Here is a 20982-nt window from a genome sequence, read left to right as displayed (position 1 = left end):
GTGAGGACATACTGTTATAGTCTCTTAATCTCTCCACATGGATCTGACGCTTTTGTCTGCTGCTACTTTTAGTCGCCACAGCAGCGCAGAAGCTTCAGTTGCTTCATGCGCATCGTGACGTATTTGCCAAGCCTGTTGTAATGTCACTGTATTACATTTTGATGCACTGATACAGGGATACAATGCTTTTTTTCTTCATATGTTTACACAGTTGTTTTCATGCTCATTTAAAAAAAAAGCAAAAAAAAAGCACCTTGCTTCATTTCAAAGTCTAAGAAGCCACAAAAGTCAAAAATCAGTCATCTAAATGAGATGCCTGGAGGAAAAATAATGAACGTGAGCAGGAAATAAAGGTTGTTGATTGTTGAGAAAGACTGATTGTTGATTACAATCCCTTACTACAAAAAGAGGAAGAAAGAAAGAAGTTGTAAAATCTGATTAACATTAATAAGTCTAAATTATTATATATGCCCACAGCGCCTTTTCAAGTTCTGTCACAGATACAGACTTTAGTGAGCTACATAACTGGCTGACGTCATTGCCCACATTCATGCTTGTGTGTAATTACGTGTTAATTATCGTGTGGTATTACATATGTGGTGCCAGCTGATAAAAAAGTCTCTCAGGTTTTTCCACTTCTTCGTATTCACTCAAGTCCATTTTGGTCGTTTCAGCAATCTCCCTCCAGGAATCTGCTGACATTCGATTCCTTATATATATATATATATATATATATATATATATATATATATATATATATATATATCGTTAGCTTCATAGCATAATTGCCTAAGTCATTGACTTAGTCAAATGACTTAGGCAATTATGCTATGAAGCTAACGATATATATGCTATGATTATTGTTCTATGTGCTGAGGCGATGATTGCTATTCTGCCACTGGTATGTTAAAAAACAAAAAAGTAGCTGGAAATGGTGCTGAACTGACCAGTTATATATTTGATGTGTAGTTATTTTTCAGGTTATGTCGTAGGGTTAAAAGTGGTTTCTAATTACATCGTAGTTTGTGACATAGATTTCTGTGGAAGTCTAAATCAGAAGAAGTTATGGGTGATGTACACTGAACATGAGGAACAGGAAGAATATGCACAGAAAGCCAGCTGGGTGATTTGAACCCAAAATAGTAGGAATTACATTTACAATCATATAGACTGTGATTAAAGTGTAACCAAAAAAAGAAATAAAAAGTCAAAATTGTAACAAAATAAGGAAACATTTTTTCCAGTGTTTTCCCAGCTGTCTGCCTAAATCTGTCTAAATCTGTGATTCTGAGTTCTGGGATGTGTCCCCGTTCTTCATTTCTCTTTAACATGGAAAGTATAAGTTGGATGTTAGTATGGGTGGGAATCACTGATCTTTCTTCCCTCATCGGGCTTAAAGAGAAGAAAGCTTCCTGTGGGTCCCATCTTGGCTGAGACAAATACATAGTGGCATCTGTGTTCTGCAGGCCTCTGTGACACGGCGGCCGGGAACAGCGACTGGTGGGACGAGATGAATATTCATCACTGGGTGCTATTTCACCCCATCAGCCCGTGCCGGCTGTTCCCTGTCCTCTGTCAGGGACTGAAAGAGAGAATGGGGCTAAGAATATGTTGATGAGAATCAGAGCCGAGACAGATGAGAAGCAGACTGAGGGAAGAAATGACTATGTTTTGAAAGATGCCTTTGACCACCAGATGAGAAAGACAAGTTGGATGGGTGAACGGTAAGTGAAGGGAGAGGAGGAAAGAGAGAAAGGCTTAGGTGTGGGAAAGGATGGCTTTAGAAAGATAACTAGACAGCCACTCAACAAAGGAAAAGGTGTGGGAGAAGAGAGAAGGGGTAAAAAATGGCAAAGGGTATAAAAAGGAGGGGGTGTGGGTGGAGCTCAGAGAGGACAACGAGAGGAGGACTGAGAGGAAGTGAATGAGATTGCTCTGGAAAGATGAGTAAATTAAACTGGTGTGAGAAAGTGGCAAACGATGCAGCAAAATGGAGAGCAGAAAAGGATGACTCTGCAGCAACGAGCAGACAGCATGGGCAGAGACAAAGGTTTGGAAGTTTGGCGCTTGTGTAAAGGATGATTTATCCCCGGATGAAGACAGAATCACACCCCTCCCGCTTGTCCTGGGCTCTGGCTGCACGCTTACCTGTGGACAGGAGTGCTGCTGCTCTCTGGTCGAGGGATAAGTAAACAAGGCTGTTGCTCGCAGATGGGACTGTTTGAGATGAATAGCCTTGTCACAAAAATATGCATGCACGTGCAAAAACATACAAATCCACAGCACACTCACACCAAACGGTGGAAAGGAAAACAAATACTCATGCATGAGCTAACCCCCTTGGTAAAAAAACACTTTAGGAAAAAAACCCCAAAATGTGTCTGCAGCTTTTAGGTGATTTTGGTGGTGGGCAAGGCCGCTGTGAAGGAGATGGTGTTATGTTTGATTCAGCATTTTCAGGGCTGAAGCAGGAAAAAAGCTGGGGGCCAGCGTGTCTGGCTTTCCTGCTGTGGCTGACTGTCAGTACGTGTGTGTGTGTGTGTGTGTGTGTGTGCGTGTGTGAGGGAGAAAAGGGACAAAATAGATGGCAGACTTAAGGCGCTTGTGTTTCTGTCTGAGTGTGGCTGAGCACCCATTAACTTCACTCTTTCTTTTAGCACGTCTGTCTGCATTGTGTTGTTGTCTTGTTTGCATGAGAAACCTGTAATCTTCCGGAAATGTGGGGAAGCAGTAATAACGAGCAGGTACCGAACACAAGGGCTCAGAAAAGACATCTCCAAAATCTTGACAGGAAGCGTGGAGAAACAAATGAAAAAAAAAAAAAAAGCAGTCATCAACCTGATATTTTTCATTTGTCAGTGAGGCACGAGCGTGACAGTGTCACTTCCCACATGAAAAGGAAAAAGGGAAACGCATCGAACTGTAAGCCTCATCACTCCACTGCCTTTTCTTCCCTCGGCCAGCTCTGTTCGCCGTGAAAAAACAGACCAGGGAAATTCATTATTGTTATAACCTCAGGATAAAAATGCTCGGAAACTCAAGTGGCAGTTTTAGGACGTTTACTGACCACTTTTAGAAACAACCACAGCTAGTCGCACACATACAGGAAACTGTTCCACACATAACATTCCGGCAGGGAGAACCCTGAAAAACCTCTGAAGGTTCCGGGGTTCAACGCCCCCAAACATACATTAACAACAACACTGTCTATAACACTTCCCCCCCCCTTAAGCAAAAACCCACAACATAGCAATTATGCATAAGTACAAAAAGAGAGGGAGAATTCAACACCACATTATTTTAACAATTCAGTCTATCAGGGGGCTTGTGCTGCCTCTTTGACCTTCTCAGTCCTGCTGCTGGGTTCTCTAGGCTAGGAGCCTGCTGAGCTCCTGTGACCGGGTTCGGCTCAGGTGACTTAGATTGCTCCACCAGCCCTTCTGGTGATACTGAAGAACCAATCCCGATCTCAGGGGCTGCTGACACGACTTCCCCTTCGGGTGAACCACTCTGAGGCCCCACAATGTCCACAGCCCTGTCTCCACCATGTGCGTGCGAACCACTCTGAGCCCTCTTCTCAGCTCCATCCGTGCGGGCTCTCACATGATCCTTGTGCCTGCGAACTTGTCTGCCATCCAACAACTCCACCACAAAAGATACTGGCCCTGAACTGTGGTGAATGACGCCAGGCAGCCACCGTGAGCCACCCGTAAAGTTTTTGATATACACACAGTCTCCCTGCCTGAAAACACAGCCTCTGGCATGTAGATCATGTCTCACCTTCTGCCCACCTTGTGACTGGGCGACTCTGGCTCCCACATCTGGGCGAAGAAGGTCCAGATGAGATCTGGGCTTCCTCCCCATCAGCAACTCCGCTGGGGACAAGCTTGTGGTTGTATGAGGCGTGATGCGATACTGAAACAGGAAACGGCAGAGCCTCTTTTCTATGGAAAGACCTGGCATTTTTTTTAGACCGTCTTTCAGCGTCTCCACGGCGCGCTCCGCTAAGCCATTGGAGGCAGGGTGGTAGGGTGCTGTGCAGATATGTCGGATCCCATTTCTCTCCATAAATTCTTGGAAAACCCCACTTGTGAACGTGGGCCCATTGTCCGTGACCACTGCCTCTGGTAATCCATGTGTTGCAAAGATTCTCCGGAGTGTGTCTGCGACGACTGGGGCTGTGATGGTCGGCATTATGTGGGCATCCAGCCATTTTGAATGCGCATCCACCAACACCAGGAACATGTGGCCCAAAAAGGGGCCGGCAAAATCTAGATGAAGCCTGGACCATGGACGGCCAGGCCACTCCCAAGGGTGGAGTGGGGCAGGTGGTGGCATTTTTTGGTTTGACTGACATTGAGAACAGGCTTTTACCTTGTCTTCCAAGGCACTGTCCATTCCCGGCCACCACACGAATGACCTTGCCAGACTTTTCATCCGAGAAATCCCTGGATGAGCCTCATGCAACACTTCAATGATCTGTGACCGACCTGGAGGCGGAATAATGACTCGGGAACCCCACAGGATGCAGCCATCTTGAACACTGAGCTCCTGCTGACGCTTGGCATACGGTTTGAGCTGATCTTGCTCCACTGTTGCTGGCCAGCCCTGCAACAGCCACTGTTTAACCCGAGATAACTCTGGATCCCGTTCAGTCCATGCTTTGATGTTTTTAGCACAGACCGGAGAGTTCGCCAGCTTGTCCAGCAAAAACACAGTTTCTGGGGGCAAGTTCGACTGGTCGGGGACCTCCGGGAGGGGGAGGCGGCTGAAAGCATCTGCATTCGCATTTTCAGGTCCCGCCTTATAAACAATGCGATACTGGTATGCCGACAGTGTTAATGCCCAGCGCTGAACCCGGGCTGAAGCCATGGGTGGGATGCCTTTTGTTTCACTAAAGAGACTCAGGAGGGGCTTATGGTCTGTAACAACAGTAAATGGGCGGCCATACAGGTACTGATGAAAACGTTTCACAGCAAAAACTATTGCTAAGCCTTCCTTCTCAAGCTGTGAATAGCCCTTTTCTGCTGCTGTGAGCGTGCGTGACGCATATCCGACCGGTTTCTCTTCCCCCTCTTCCATACGATGGGAAAGAACAGCTCCTATGCCATACGGGGAGGCATCACAGGACAGGACCACCTCCTTCTCCGGATCAAAATGCACCAGGAGTGGTGCCGATTGTAACAGTTCTTTTACCTGTCTGAAGGCCTTCTCCTGTGCTTGGGACCACCTCCACTGACTGTCTTTGTGCAGCAGCCCGTACAGGGGAGCAAGCATGCTGGAGAGGTCAGGCAAAAACTTCCCATAATAGTTCACTAAGCCCAAGAATGATCTTAGTTCAGCTACATTCTTTGGACTCGGGGCTTCTTTTACTGCCCTCACTTTCTCTTCCAGTGGGGACAGGCCCTGTGCAGAAATGCGATGACCCAGGTATGTCACGCTAGGGGCTTGGAAAACACACTTACTGCGCTTCAAACGCAACCCAGCTTCTGAGAGCTTCTTCAACACCTGCTCAAGGTTACGCAGATGCTCCTCTTCTGTTTTACCTGTAACTAAAATGTCATCCAAGTAAACAGCAACACCAGGAATGTTTTGCAGAAGATTGTCCATAGTGCGCTGAAAGATAGCCGGACTGGATGCAACGCCAAACACCAGGCGGTTGTACTTGAACAGCCCCTTGTGTGTGTTTATTGTCACATATTTTTTTGATTCCTCATCCAGCAGCAACTGCTGGTAAGCATGACTCATATCCAACTTTGTGAATGTCCGACCACCCGCCAGTGTGGCAAAAAGGTCATCCACTCGAGGCAGAGGGTAGGCGTCGAGCTGAGAGGCTTGGTTCACTGTCAGTTTGTAATCACCGCATATACGCACCCCTCCGTCCTCTTTCAACACTGGTACGATCGGGGCTGCCCAGTCCGAGAACTCTATTGGCTCAATGACCCCTATCTGTTGTAGTCTCTCCAACTCTGCTTCCACCTTGGCCTTCATGGCGTATGGTACAGTGCGTGGTTTGAAAAAGCGTGACCGGGCAAAAGGGTCCACACACAGCTTCACAGTGGTGCCCCGGAGAGTGCCCAATTCATTCTTGAACACATCTGCATACTTTCCCAGTAACTCTGCTATTACCGTTACATACCTGATTTCCCTCCAGTTCAGGCGGATTTTCTGCAGAAGGTCACGACCCAGCAGACTAGGCCCCTCCCCTTTCACCACCAGCAGTGTTGCTGCAGCTTCTTGACCCTGATATGCTGCATGCACCTCTATAGCACCAAGCAGGGGAATGCATTCACCTGTGTACTGTCTAAGGCTTATCTCAGTCGCTTGGAGGGCTGGTGCCCCGCCCGAGTGCCACAAGCTGTGGTAGGTGGCTTGGCTGATCACCGAAGCTGAAGCCCCTGTATCCACCTCCATTTGTAGCTCCTTCCCATTTACCTGGATAGTGGCATAGATGGGCTCCGCACAGCACTTATTAAAGCCAACCAGATTAAACATGTTGAAAACACACTCATCCTCCTCAGGTGCCATGCCCTGCAGGTGATGAGTGTTTAGTTTGTGTTTTGTCTTCCATTCCTTCTTTGATTTCTCCTTAGTGCCCCTGCATTTCTTGGCTAAGTGCCCCTTTTTCTTGCAGTTATGGCAGGTACTGTCTTTGAAAACACAGTCCTTGGCAAAGTGTGCCCCCCCACACCGGTAACACTCCAAAAGCTCCCTCAGTTTGCCCCTCACACTCCGAGATACATGATGCACCTCGGTTGAGTGCATATTGTTGTTAGCTTTCCGAATGTCTTTAGTGTTATTAGCTGCCGTTTCTATTGCCTGAGCAATTTCCAAAGCTTTCTTAAAGTCCAGTGTGGGCTCCCCCAACAACCGACGCTGCATGCCATCATCATTTATACCACACACCAACCTGTCGCGGAGCATGTCATCCAGCACGCCTCCAAACTCACAGTGCTCTGATAGCTGTCTCAGCTCCGTCACATACGCAGCCACCGAAACTCCCGGCTTGCGTGAATGAGTGTGGAATTTGAACCGCTGAACAATCACGGAGGGTTTCGGGCAGTGATGATTTTGCACCAACGTCACCAGTTCTTTGAAACTGAAGTCCCCGGGCTTCCGAGGCGTCGTCAGGTTACGTATCAACTTGTAGGTCCTCGCTCCACACGCACTGAGAAGAACTGACCTTTTTTTTTCTTCGTCCGAAATGTCGTTTGCCAAGAAAAAGTGTTCAAGCCTCTCGACATATTCAATCCAGTCGCCGTCTCCCTCGGCAAACTCCGTGAGCGATCCGATCGTAGCCATAGATGCGAAGTGGTAGTCCGACTGCAAAATCCGTAGCAAAAACTCAAAACTGTCCGCGTTCGGCTTTTATCCTCGTCGCCAAAAAGCTGTTATAACCTCAGGATAAAAATGCTCGGAAACTCAAGTGGCAGTTTTAGGACGTTTACTGACCACTTTTAGAAACAACCACAGCTAGTCGCACACATACAGGAAACTGTTCCACACATAACATTCCGGCAGGGAGAACCCTGAAAAACCTCTGAAGGTTCCGGGGTTCAACGCCCCCAAACATACATTAACAACAACACTGTCTATAACAATTATCGCTAATGTATTCTGATGTGCCAGATTTCATCACACCTGAAGAGCATAATAGCAGTTTCGGTACTGTTAGTACATATTGAAGATTTTTATACAGTATGATCCACAGTGCAGATTCTAAAAATATTTATGCAGCGTGTATGGAGCGTCTCCGTCTCTATGTGATCTTCTGTGTTTGTGGAGCTGAAGGTTAAGAGAATAATGCATGTTGATGGAGGCTTTTTGTAGCTGTAAAGTTGAAGTCTTTGGTCCAACAGTCTGAGAAAATGACAACACATGTGTGACTTCAGCATCTGTAAAGGCGACACGGCAGTTGTGGAGGGGTAATTATACAGTCATGGGGAAAAAGGAAAGTTTTCACAGTCTTTCTGTGTCGTCCTGTGCTCAATGTACATCATAATTCAGTGACTTGTGGAACCACTATTAGCAACGGTATCTTTAAGTAGTCCTATGTTGTATGACTCTCACATCATTGTGGAGGAATTTTAGCCCACTCGTCTTCACAATGCTGCTTCAGTTAATTGCGGTTTGTGGCTATTCGCTTTGACAGCTTTCTTAAAGCCTCAACGCAGCGTTTCAATCCAGTTAAGGTCTGGACTTTGGCCTCACATCTGACTCCATATAGGTGGCCAGGCCCCATGACTGCAAAACAAGTCAAAATCATCATCCCTCTTTCCCCCATTTGTGCTAATATGCTGCGTGTAGTTTTTTGCTAATTGGCAAACATCTCTACAAAGGACACAAGTCCAGAAGTCCTGCAGTTTATTCATAGGCTACTCTGCAAACCTAAGCTTTGCTTCAATGTTCCTTTTAGAAGCTTGAGGCCTCTGAGATGTAGCTCTTTGCTGTGTGATCACTGTGCACTGTGTGGTAAGGTCTTTGCTAAGACATACACTTCTGGGAAGATTGGCAGTTGACTTGAATGTTTTCCACTTGTGAATGAATTGTTTCCGCTGTAGAATGAAGGACATTTCTTTCCCCATATTAATTTTAGTGCAAAGAAGCACATTCTGAAAACACTCATTCAACATTCACATTAATGAATCAACTCTATACAAAATAGATGACAAGCAGTCAAATATGTATTAATGGCCATTACTTAGAAATGCAGCTCCATGGCTGTGTGCTATGGTAGGCCATTGGAAATCTCTTTATCAGAAAGTGCAGAGCTGATGATGACTGAACCACTATTGTGACACAATTCATTCTTTGCACATCCATCTAGTGGACCAGATCACACATTTTGGCAGGCCTTAACTGGTCTGCAAACCTTTTTTTTTTTTTTTACATCATCGTTCTAGACATTCAAGCAGCATATTACTTACCTTTTTATATAGTGATTTTCTACTCTAACTGAGGACTTTATACTACAACCATCATTTACCCAATTACACACACATTCACACATCGTTTGTATACCTGAGGCCCTTTTCTAACTTTCTCAGATACACTCACACTCTGACTGATGCATCTGGGGCAGCTTTGGGTTTAGTATGTTGCCCAAAGAAACATTGACATGCAGACTGGCGGAGCCAATGCCCACCTTCCAATTGTTAGATTACCACTCTATCTCCTGAGCCACAGACGCCTCCCACAACAACAATAATCTGTACAATTATTATCATACTTGCTCCTGTAAACATTTATTACACCTTACAGACCAAATGCTTGGTTCAACATTTTTCTTTGCACCATCTTTCAATTTCCTCCCAGTTAAAAAGGGATGACCTGAGCTAAGTACTACTAAGTATGAAGTATTAAGCACTACTGCTTCTAGTCAAGATTTATATGTAAGTGACATCACGTAAAACTATTGCTATGATTGAATATTCCAGTAGGAACTGTTACTTTCACATTATTCCAAAATACTATGACTCACTGAGCTTGATAATTAAGTCCTTTACTATTTAAATTCATATACTAGAAAATCAGAAACTATCAACCAAAAACTGAGCAGTGAGTGGTCTCTGTTAGGTTTCTTTTTGAGTAGCAAGATTTGAAAAGAGCTGCAAATGTTGCAGGACTCACTCTTACGAAGATGTACTTGGACACAGTATTAATAATAATAATCTTGAGATGCCAGAACGATTGTTCCTACAGCTTTGATGTGGCCACTAAAAATTTAAAGTCTCATCAATGATTACACCAAGACTGTTGACATGGGTGTCCTAGACTCAAGGTCAGCAGTCTGATTGCCAACCTTCCTTTGTTTATTGCCAAAAAACAATATTTCCACCTTAACTTTATTTAAATTGCTTTAAATGGGTTCAACAAAAGTCAGAATAATAAAGGGAAATGTTTTACAGTTGTGGATGAGTAGTTGAGGCTCATCTGAAATGTTTGGGTTTTTCCCCCATTTATTTTAGAAAAGTATTGACAGGTGTTCTGTTAATAGGCAGCAAACTGACATCTCTCAATAAATATTCTAATGACACATCATTAGCCAACCTTTTTTTTGTGCACACATTTGTGAAATCATGACTGTTTGGGGCTGTGGATATTTCATCAAGCCCATCAGAAATGGTCTTGATGGATGGTTGGCTATCAAGAGGCCATTCTTAAGGTAGGGAAACTGAGAAAGGGCCGAGGTGAAATTATACAAGAACTGGACTGAAATCAGTGACAAGTCTCATGGAGTAATGAACCAAAATGAATAATCTTTGGTTAAAATTGCCATCGATATGAATGGAGGAGGACAGAAGAAAGGTCTAACAATGAGTGTCTACAGTCATCTGTAAAACATGGTGGAGGCTCCATCATGGTTTGGGGTTACATGTCAGTGAGAGATGAACCCAGAAAAGTGCTGTCAGATTTGAATTAATCCACCGTGCATTACCATCTAGAAAGCATCTGATTGGCTTTATTTTTTTTTAGCAGTATAAATAACCCATAAACACTGCCAATGCAATAAAAATACCTGATCGTCTTAACAGAGAACAGAACAAAAGACAGCCAACATGCAAAGAAGCTTTGAATGTCCTTCAACAAGGCTATTCCTAAACACTACTGGAAGGAGTTGCAAGAGAGCTTGCCCAAAGAGTTCTGGCTGTGTTAAAGAATAAAAGTAATCATACCGAATATTGACTTTCAAGCTTATCAGAATTTTACTTAGAACTCTACTTTTACCTTATATATTGTATATTTAAATACAATGTTGCTGCAAAATACAAAGAAATAGTTTTAAGACACTGTAGCAAAATATGTTCTGGTTTAAGCTCTGGCAAGGCATCACATTAATGTCATAATCAAGCACACTTTTCAAAAAGTCTTTTGTGCCCCAAAATGCCAACTTCAATGGCATTAAAGGAAATATTTCTGTTCAGTCGCAAATGAATATGAACTGTGGGTGAAGTTTATTTGAAAACAATAAAAAATGATATAAAAAAAAAGAGACTATAAAAACACATCCTTTATTTTTTGTAAGTTTGTTTTTCTTTTCTTTAGTGTCAAGTAATGTTTTAGCAACGGGTTACATCCCAGAAAAGGGATAAATAGAAATCTTACAAATCAGGTCCTGAAGCAGAAGTGATTCAGAATAAAGCTTTAAGGCCTGTGGAGTTAACCCACCCGCTGAGATCAAACCTCTCTGCTATTTACCTGAGACAAAATGTAACAGGGGCAGAAGGCGACGCTTCTGTCACGATATTTTCTGCTCCTATCAGACAGCTCGTCGTCACAGGAGGGCCTCCCAGCTCTCGCTCAGATTTGTCTGTTGTTCCTTTTTAATTCCTGGAGCAAGGTGACGCCCAATGGCAAGCTGCGATGTGACAGCGTACCTAAATCTGCTCATTGTGTGACAGTGGGGGGAAGGAGCTGGATTTTCATCACTGGCAGGCTTTTGTTAAAGAATGTGGATGATTTTGGGAGGGGGGCTAAAGCTGTAAAATGATTTTTTTGTATTTTTAGATTTAGATTACACTTCAAGCTCTTAGAGGATGCATTTTAAACCTATGCCTGTGGGTGTGTCTGTGTAAGGCCTGTAGGTCTATCATTAATAAACACTGCTTTCCCAGTGTGAATCCAGATGGATTTTTAGACAGCAGAGAGAAATATTAGATTACACGCCATCCGACACTACATTAAATCCCCGGTCTGTTCCCATGGTAGCTGTCAATAACACTGCATGGGCGAATGCGGGCCTGAATTCATTTCTGCAAAAATGCCCTTAAAGTGTGACATGAAATGCCATTTGCATTAAAGATCCCCGCTCCTTATATGGTGTCGTCACCTTCTCATGTAGAACTATCCAAAGGAAACACGTTTATTTCATAAACACTTCTGACCATTTTCTAAAATGCGAAGATTTAAGCCAGAGTTTTCTGTGAAAAGAAACAGCCCATTTTTGGAGAACACTGTGCCATCTCTATCAGCGCTCACTGACAGCATCTGTGTAGCATCTAAAGTGGGCATCATCACCGCTGTTCCCCACGCGCGACACAACTATTTTTGAAAAGCATAAAGATGGGAAATGGTGCGTCTGTCTCTGGCATCACTCTGGCATAAACATCTGAGAGCCTGTTCGCACCTGTTTCCAAATGAATGCCTGATGTTGGTTGTAGATGTTTCCCTCCTAGGAAAAACTTAAAATTCAAACCACGTGACTGACACCAGCTGCAGCTTTCATTTGAAGGTGAAGCTTTGCTCGTATGCTGTTTCTGTTTTGTTTTTTTTCATGGACACAGAGATAAATGTTAGCCTAAATCATGTTTTTTTTTGTGTTCAAGTAGGTGCAACTCTAAATGTGCTTTACTTAAGACATTCAATATGATAAATACACAATGATGTCAAAAAGCAGTTATACAGTTCTCCTTGGCTCACCAGTGTTTTTTTGTACTGTGAACTTTCTATCAAGGAATCCACCCTTTAATTTTCTTAACAGGTAATCCAATCAGGTTAAAAAAGAGAAAGCCTGAGGGGCTCAGAGCAGAGCCGCTGCTCCTCCACATTGAAAGGAGCCAGCTGAGGTTGCTCAGGGATCTGACAAGGATGCCTCCTGGGTGAGGTGTTCCCGGTATGTCCCACTGGGAGGAGGCCCCGGGGTAGACCCAGGACATGCTGGAGAGATTATATCTCTTGGCTGGCCTGGGAACACCTTGGTGTTCCCCCTGGATAAGCTGGAGGAGGTGGCTGGGGAGAGGGAGGTCTGGGCTTCTCTGCTTAGGCTGCTGTTCCTGCGACCCGGTCCTGGAAGATGGATGGATGGGATGGATGGAGGAAAATCCAGTCTCCAGTATAACTGAAGGTTCTATTACTGCTGGATCCTTGCTCAGTTACCTTTTGCTCTGCTCCCAAAGTTATATCATCAGACTGTCAGTTCTAGACTAAACTATTAATGCTATTTGAATTACAGTGGAACAGCAGCAAATCTCCATGTTTCAAATGCTGTAAGCAGCTAGTTTTGTGATTTTGATTTGATAAATGGCTTCAAATCATTAACAAATTATCAACCTTGCTAGTGATTTATTTTTGCTCCAGAACTTATTGATAATCAATAGCCAGTTATTTGCACGACGGCCCTTGAGAATGAATGCATCAGAGCCCATCGCAACCAAACTGTGTATTAGGCCTGGACGCTCATTACACACCAGGCTTTTCCTGTAACCTACAGCTTATCACAGTGAATCCATCTGAAATGAAATGTCCTCCTGTCTGAAAACATGAAACATGGGCACATTAAGTTCTTGTGCAGAAGGCTTTTGATTCTGATCCATCCTTTTACCGTGGCTCCCAGGCAGCCGCTGGTATTTATTGTATATGTTGTATGTCTCAGGTATTTTCTGATCTCTCACTGTGAGCAGTGACAGTTTTTCTTCTGCCACTGTTAGACAAATTGGGCAGATCTGGTGGTAAAAGGCAGTCTACGTATGGATGCAGTGAGCTGTTATCACTGGCCCTGCTTGCTTGTTTTCATAATGTATTCGTCTCCTTATTTATATGCAATATCGGGCATATCTTTACCCTTTCTGTTTGTTTACCTTCTCTGCATGGATGTGGTAAATTCATATGAGTCATACCTAACATTTCATTAATAATAGCAATCTTTATGTTTCATGCCTAAAGGAATGATTAGAGTTTTATAGCTGCGATCAAAAGGTTATATACATCATCCTGGACATAAATGTCAAGGCGTTACTGGGCTTTCAGTCATCTCTGTGATTTGTTGTTTTTCTGGGGTAGAATGGTTGTATAACATACATCTTTAAAAGTTAAAAAAATTCTGCACATATTAGCATATTTCAGATATTTGGGGTTCTCTGAAACATGATTGGAATTCAAATATACAAAAGAAACTGCACACCTAATATTTTGCTAAAACGTTAACAAACTTTTGATACAATTCTGGTTGAATATTTGCCCGTTCTTACAAGTAGAACTGCAAAATACAGTTAAAAATGGTTGTTTCACCGGCACATACCTTACTTTTTACACATTTTAGACACATTTAAGGTCGGAATTGGAACAGAAACCATAGTTAATCAAACAGCCTGGTTTATCGATTCTACACTCAGCTTTTAGATTTCTGTGGCAGTTTTACGTCCATTCTTTCAGATGTACCACTGGGACAACCTCGAAGCACGATTCGACCCCTCTCCAGTTTTCTTATCATTGAATGCCAATACTGCTCCAAACATACCTCTGCAAGTTGTAGCTATGATGTGTGGTGCAATGCTGAAATATCGATTCTTTCAATGCCAGATATGTTCTAGAATTAATTCTCATATTAACATATCAATATTTTAAAATTTGTTCTTTATGACTAACAGGAAGACACATTGGAAAGTGAATATATTACTTGGATTGTCTAAATGATTGGTAGGAACTACTTCTTCTTCCGCCTGTAATAGTGATATGCCAAATATGGCTGTCACGTGTGCTCACTGATGATTGTCAGGGAGTCATGTGTGGCGCTATTGCAGCTCCACATACAGCCAAGAGGCAGTTTGTGACACATGTGGCAACACACAATCCCATTTGTTGAACTTTAAAGTGGATTATATAGACTAGGTATCTTTAAAATACACAGTGTACTTGCAGTACAGCCGTTGTAGGTATTGCCTTTTAAGGGTTTATTGATTTCTTGTATGATAATTCTTCATAATTAAACAATCAGAACAAGTAGTCTGATGTCTTGTATTCATCATGAAGTTGTACTAGATACACAACTTTTGGATTTTACAACTCATACTCTGAAAAGCATATGTTGTAGATTGGCTATAATCTAATCTTTTATAAACCACATCCCTCTGGATGCCGTTAATAAGGTGTGACAATAGTTTAATACAGGGGTATTTGCAACAAAATATCAAATCGGATCAGTATTGCCAATAACAGCCTAAATTCTACTTGGTATCAGATTGGAAAGGAAATCAGTGGTACCACACATCACTAGTTGTCTCATCTGGCCATAAAAAATCTCCTCCACGGGGCCGTTTCTTTGTTCACATGTTCAGCAACACACTTTAGTTCAGTTTCTGGAGCAAGGATGCTACACTTTCAGTCAGTAATATAAAATATATTTGAAGGTAGATGACACCGAGTCCATGACAGGCCCGCGCCCTTGTGGTTCTCTGGGTTGTTTCTGATGATCTAAACTGACTTCCTCTCAGCTGAGGATAACAGTGTTGGGTCTCTTTTGAAACTCAACTGGTACTCTTGGCATATACAGTTTTAAAGAAATGGCTCTGAAACACATTCCTGACTTGTTTAAATCTTTGATGCTGTTCCTAGAGCTGCACTGAGCTCCTTAGACTTTGCCAATATGCTGTGTTTGGGTTCAGGGAGTGCTGTGAAACAAACCCTTTTTCTGATGGCACAGAAGAATCTGTAGTCAAACATGATCACATACAAAATAATGAAGAGGTCTTGGCCTTGAAACTTAAAACATTTTATTTTGTACTTTCCGCAGCATGTTAATAATGCAAGTGGGTTTATGTATACTTTTGACCCTGTATGCATCATTTTTGATCCATCGTTAAATCTTTTTAAAACTTCTTCTCTACTTTCTTGAGTTCTCTTTTCTCAGTACATCATTCCACCACAGAAAATGAACAATTCACTGATATGAATAAAAATGTAACAAATGACAAAAACTTTCATATGAGTGGACACATGTGCCTTCTGTGAATGGCCACTTGCCAGGACACCAGCCTCTCTTTCTCCATGCTCCATGTTTTAAACCAGGATGGGGAGGAAGTAGAACAGATGACATCATCAGTGCAGTTTGGCAGCATTTGAATGTAGAAAATTAAAATATGGTTGTATGTGGGCTGTGTCAGAACAACCTGCCAAGTAACCACTCGACTGAAGCAATGCATAGCCATATTCAGGAGAGACATGAGGAGTTTAAACTGGCTTCTGGTGCTGGCACAGCTAACAGTAGCCACACACAAAAAAGCAATCTGACAATATGTGAGCGCAGTGTTTTAAACAGTGAGAAGTGCCAGTGACTGGCATTTAAAAGACTGAAGGATATGATCAATGGCTTTGTGGATTTTCTGAATGTTTACTATTGACTAGTTGATTAGTCTGAATTCCTTTTCCTGTTTAATAAACTAGAAAATTAGATGAAACAGCTCAGATGGTAGTCTGCAGGGGAAAGTAATCTGTAAAATGACTTTGGAAATCAAGAGGAGAAAATTAGAGTGGCAATTTAGTGAGTGCCATGTGCGTTACAGCTAAAATTCAGTGGCCTAGGTTGGAGTCTGACCCGCGGTGCTCTACTGTATGTCTTCCTGTCCAATAAAAGCAGAAAGGCCCAAAATATAGCTTCAAAAAATGACAAGAAAGTGAGGCAGAGACAGGGATTAATTCTGCACAGAGTTGAGGGAGGAGGTGAGGCAGGCTCTTGGTGGTAGGCAATAGTTACCAGATGACTGGGAATGTATAGCTGGAGTGCTGTGGGAAACTGCCAAGAAGGTGTTTGGTACATCTTCTGAAAAGACAACAAAGAAGTATACAGGAGTACTTGGAAGGTTGGGATACAGCAAAGAGAGAGGTGGCTATGCGATGCTGGTGCATAGTGAGTTGTATGTGAGACTGGACACCTGAGGAAGGACAAGGGGACTTGTATCAATTGGCTTGGCAGAGAGATCAAGTAGGAAATGAGCTGCAGCAGGTTTGATTGATTAAGAACAAAAGATCCAAAATAAACAACGAAAAGCAATCAGCAGTGGCTTGCAATGGTTTCTTTGTATTGTTTTCAGAACTCGTTTCACTTTAGCTCTTTGCATGCTGCAACTTCACTCTTCCCTGCAGCCAGCTGATAGACCACGAAGTAGCACACAGACATGTTGTACCACATATTGTTGACACTGCCCCAATCTGACAACAGGTGCTCTCTGCAGGTAAACAAACAGCTTGAAGCTACCCACAAAGTGCCAGTGTGCTACTACCGTTAAACCTAATTTCCCCATAAAGCCTGGTCCACAGTGTAAATGAGACCATAGAAAGTGAATGACATTTGGCTACTTTAAGGTAAAATAACCACTGATCATGCAAAGTGAGTAGGTCCTTTAAAAACTTTTCTCAATTTCCAGTCGCAACTGACTGAATCAATGAGAGTTCAGGATTCAACTCATTGACATTTGACCTGATAGTAAATACGTTAGATGGTTACCTAGGCAACCAGATCCTGGAATATCTCCAAGTAACCAGCTGTCAGCTTCATTTGCCTCTTAAACAGTACTTATGAGTGTGGGTTAATGAATAGTTGTGTTTAGGGACGCAACATAATGATGGGAAATTCCTGTTCAGCAACATTAATCAATAGAGTTCATGACTGACTGAGACTGGGTTGGGTGACAATAGCTCTACTCTTTGCTTCTGACAATTTTCACCTTTGTGACTAAAAACATTAGGACATTAAAGCATACATTGGGTACTTTGCAGAGCCTTTCATGGTACATTGAAATGTATTTTATTGACATTTTATGGGTTTGTAAGCGTCACACTTTGACATGTTTGTAAAAGTGTTTATTTTTTAACAAATGCTAGAATAGAACAGTGGCAACATCATAATCCATTGTAGGTGCACCAACTGTGCCGTCAAGAAACTTGACTGATATTCAAATTGATGGTGGCAACCGGGACCACAGTTTGTGTTTTTCGTTGGATTTCATCATAATTTCACTGGAATCTCACATGAGGCCTAATTTATGAAATTATTATGTAATCAAATTATTTTTACTATTAAAGATGCAGTCACAATATCCCCAAAACACAAATTATCATGGTATAAGCACTACACTCAAGCCTTATTAATTCAAAGTTCACAGATAACAGCACTCTTGGAATAACTGATGCCTATCCACCGGCAATCTAACAATTTGACGATGAGCAGAAGCAGTGGAGCATCCTTTAAAACAAATTCTGCCACAGGGTTTAGAGATAAAAATGTTAAAAATGCACAGAAAATCCCAGTTGAATACTGGTGGGATTTTAAAAATTAATACAGATGATCAGACTTTAAATCTAACGTGGCTGCCTTGTGTTTACTTTTTGTTATGTTTCACCCTCTTTTCTGGATGACAATTTTGTGAGTTTCTTTACCCTGTTTTATTAGAAGTCATTATTCTAGTGTATTTTTGTGTTAACACTGATAACAAATGTCTGAAGTAATGATGAAATCAAATCAACCGAACTTTTATTTGCAGTCTGTTTATTGCTTTTTCTCTAATGCATTGAAACCCATACTGATCTGTTTAATTAACATCTTCTCTCTTTGAGCTGTGTACTATAAACTCAGATGAATACGGTCCCTTTGGAACAACATTTCAAAATATAATTTTTTTAAGTTGACACAGAAGCAACAAAAAATTAAAACTGTATTTATCAAATAATATAATATCATATTAACAGAGTGGGCATAAATGTAATCATAAAATTGTCAAGAATTCTGGGCTGTAAATATCTATGGTACATATAGTATTATAAGTACAAGACTGAGAGAAAGGTGCAAAGGCTGAAAACAAGGTGCTACATTAAAAACAGACACATTTTTTGCATGGGCTCAGGGTCACACATGCACACCACTTTTAGTGAACGCTTTGTTGCAGATTCCACAAAGTCAAGGTCAAATTTAGGCTGAAACTCTACCATGCAGAAAACAAACAACCCTTCAACCTTCTCAGGACTCTACAACCTATTATCACCTATGGCATTATTTATTTCAGCATAGTTATGCGGTAACAGACTCGCCGCTAATCTGTCCTGCCTGAAATCCACATTTATCACTCATTAAAACCATTTACTGCATTATGAAACCACGAATACGACAAAGGAGACCGCAAAATGTTGACCTGCTGATATTCTCTCTTTACCCAAAATGGAAAAACAAACATCCTTAGTTCCCAAAGGCTTATGCATTGTTTTTAAGAGAAGAGGTTTGGAAAACAGTGGTAAATAAACCCTTCTACCTACAACCCAAACTAACAAAAGATTGTTGAAAAATAAGTTGCTGTTAAAAATGTAAATAAAAGCAAAAAATGATGATCTGCGATTCTTGTAAACCCATATTTTATTCACAGAAAACACACGAAATGTTTAAACTGAAACATTTCATCTTTTCATTAAAATGTCTTTGCTTATTTTCAACTTGATGGCAGCAAGTGTCTCAAAAAAAAAGCTAAAAAGTAAAAAAAGTGAGTGGTATTAAAAAGAAACATCCATCCATCCATCCATCCATCCATTCGCTTCCGCTTATCCTTTTCAGGGTCGCGGGGGGTGCTGGAGCCTATCCCAGCTGTCATAGGGCTCCAGGCAGGGTACACCCTGGACAGGTCGCCAGTCTGTCGGAGGGTGAAACAGCTGGAGGAAAATTTTCCAACTAATTAGGTTAACTGGCAACAGGTCAGTGATACGATTGGTATTAAAAGAGCATCTTAGAAAGGCAGTGTTTAAAGGTTTAAAGATGGGGGGGCAGTCTACAAATTGTGGATTAGTTTAAAATTGATGTTCTTGAATGTAAAATTGCAAAGACTTTAAGTATCATCTACTCTACATAATACGATTCTGAGAATCTGAGAGTTTTGGAGAAATCTCTGTGCGCAAGGGACAGGCGCAAAACATGATTATTGGATGCCCGTGATCTTTGGGGCCCACCGATAGTACTGCATTAAAAACAGACATGATTCTGTCATGAAAATCATTGCTCGGTTCAAAAGCCCGCATCTCTGATTGTATGGGGGTGCATCAGTGCCTAAAGGATTTGTAGCTTGCACATATGCTTAACAGTATATACAGATTTTAAATCAACATACCTGTATGCTCCCATCCAGATGACATCATTTTAAGAAAAAAAAAACAGGTTACAAGACACAGATGAAAATCCTAAACATAAAAGACAAATGTTACTAAAATAAAACAAGAAATAACCAAATTACGAGAACACCAGACACAGATACTTAGACTTAACACAAAGCACGAGGAACAACTGGTTGGTAGCATTAAATATAAATAGATTATAATCATGAACAGAATTCAGAAAGCTACACTAAAACTAAGGTCTGAGGACTTAAACACAAAGAAACCAATCAGGAAATAATTGCTGAGAGTAAAAATACAAAACTCAAAATAAAAAGAATTCAGAATCCAAAAAGCCAGACTAAACTCCAGCGTTTATGACAGTTACACCACACGCTGCATTTATGAAGTAGCATGATTTCATAGCAGAGTGGAGCTCAGGTGCTGAGTGAGCCCGCCTGCAGTCGAGACCTGTCACAAGTTGGAAACATTTAGCACTTCATTAAATGAAAGACAACCCAGGATTGTTAAGTAGCTGGAATCCTACAGAAGGGAGAAGGGTGAGACAACAAGTCCAACAACCGGTCTCCTCAGTTCCTGAAAATCAACGGACATCAACAGATGTTAAAAGAAGATGGGATTCTGTACAGTTGTTAATATGACCCTGAAATTTTGTTTTAGATATGTTGGTTCCATCAAGTTCTGAATTACATTTTTTTTAAAATGGTACATTTTCAGTTTTCTATTTCTGTTGTGTGTAAAATCTTAGTTTATGCGATTTGTAAATCATGTCGTTCTGTTTTTGTGGGTCATTGTAATTAACTAGACTAAAGTAAAAACTAAGTGTACATTTGAAAAAAAGACCTTTTAAATAACTAAAATAAAAAGAAAAACTGGACTTTTGAAATTTAATGAAATGAACTGAAACGATTTTGTGAATTTGGAAAACACAATAAAATAACAATTTAGATGAAACAACCTTAGTTTTATAATTTGTACATTTTGTAAAAACATTTTAGCAAATTTTGTCTAACGAGGCTTTGATGGACATATTTTTTGTGACTTTCTTGCAAAACAGCGAGTCAACTGCTTTTAAAAAAGCTATTTGTTTTAACCACCGGTAGTGATTTGCCTGAATCC

This window comes from Rhamphochromis longiceps, linkage group LG19 (assembly GCF_057381845.1).
Source record: "Rhamphochromis longiceps isolate RC_006_pf linkage group LG19, R_longiceps_female_GT1.1, whole genome shotgun sequence".
In the NCBI taxonomy this organism is placed as follows: domain Eukaryota; kingdom Metazoa; phylum Chordata; class Actinopteri; order Cichliformes; family Cichlidae; genus Rhamphochromis; species Rhamphochromis longiceps.
The sequence above is the reverse complement of the archived record's forward strand: the minus strand, read 5'-3'. Positions refer to the sequence as shown.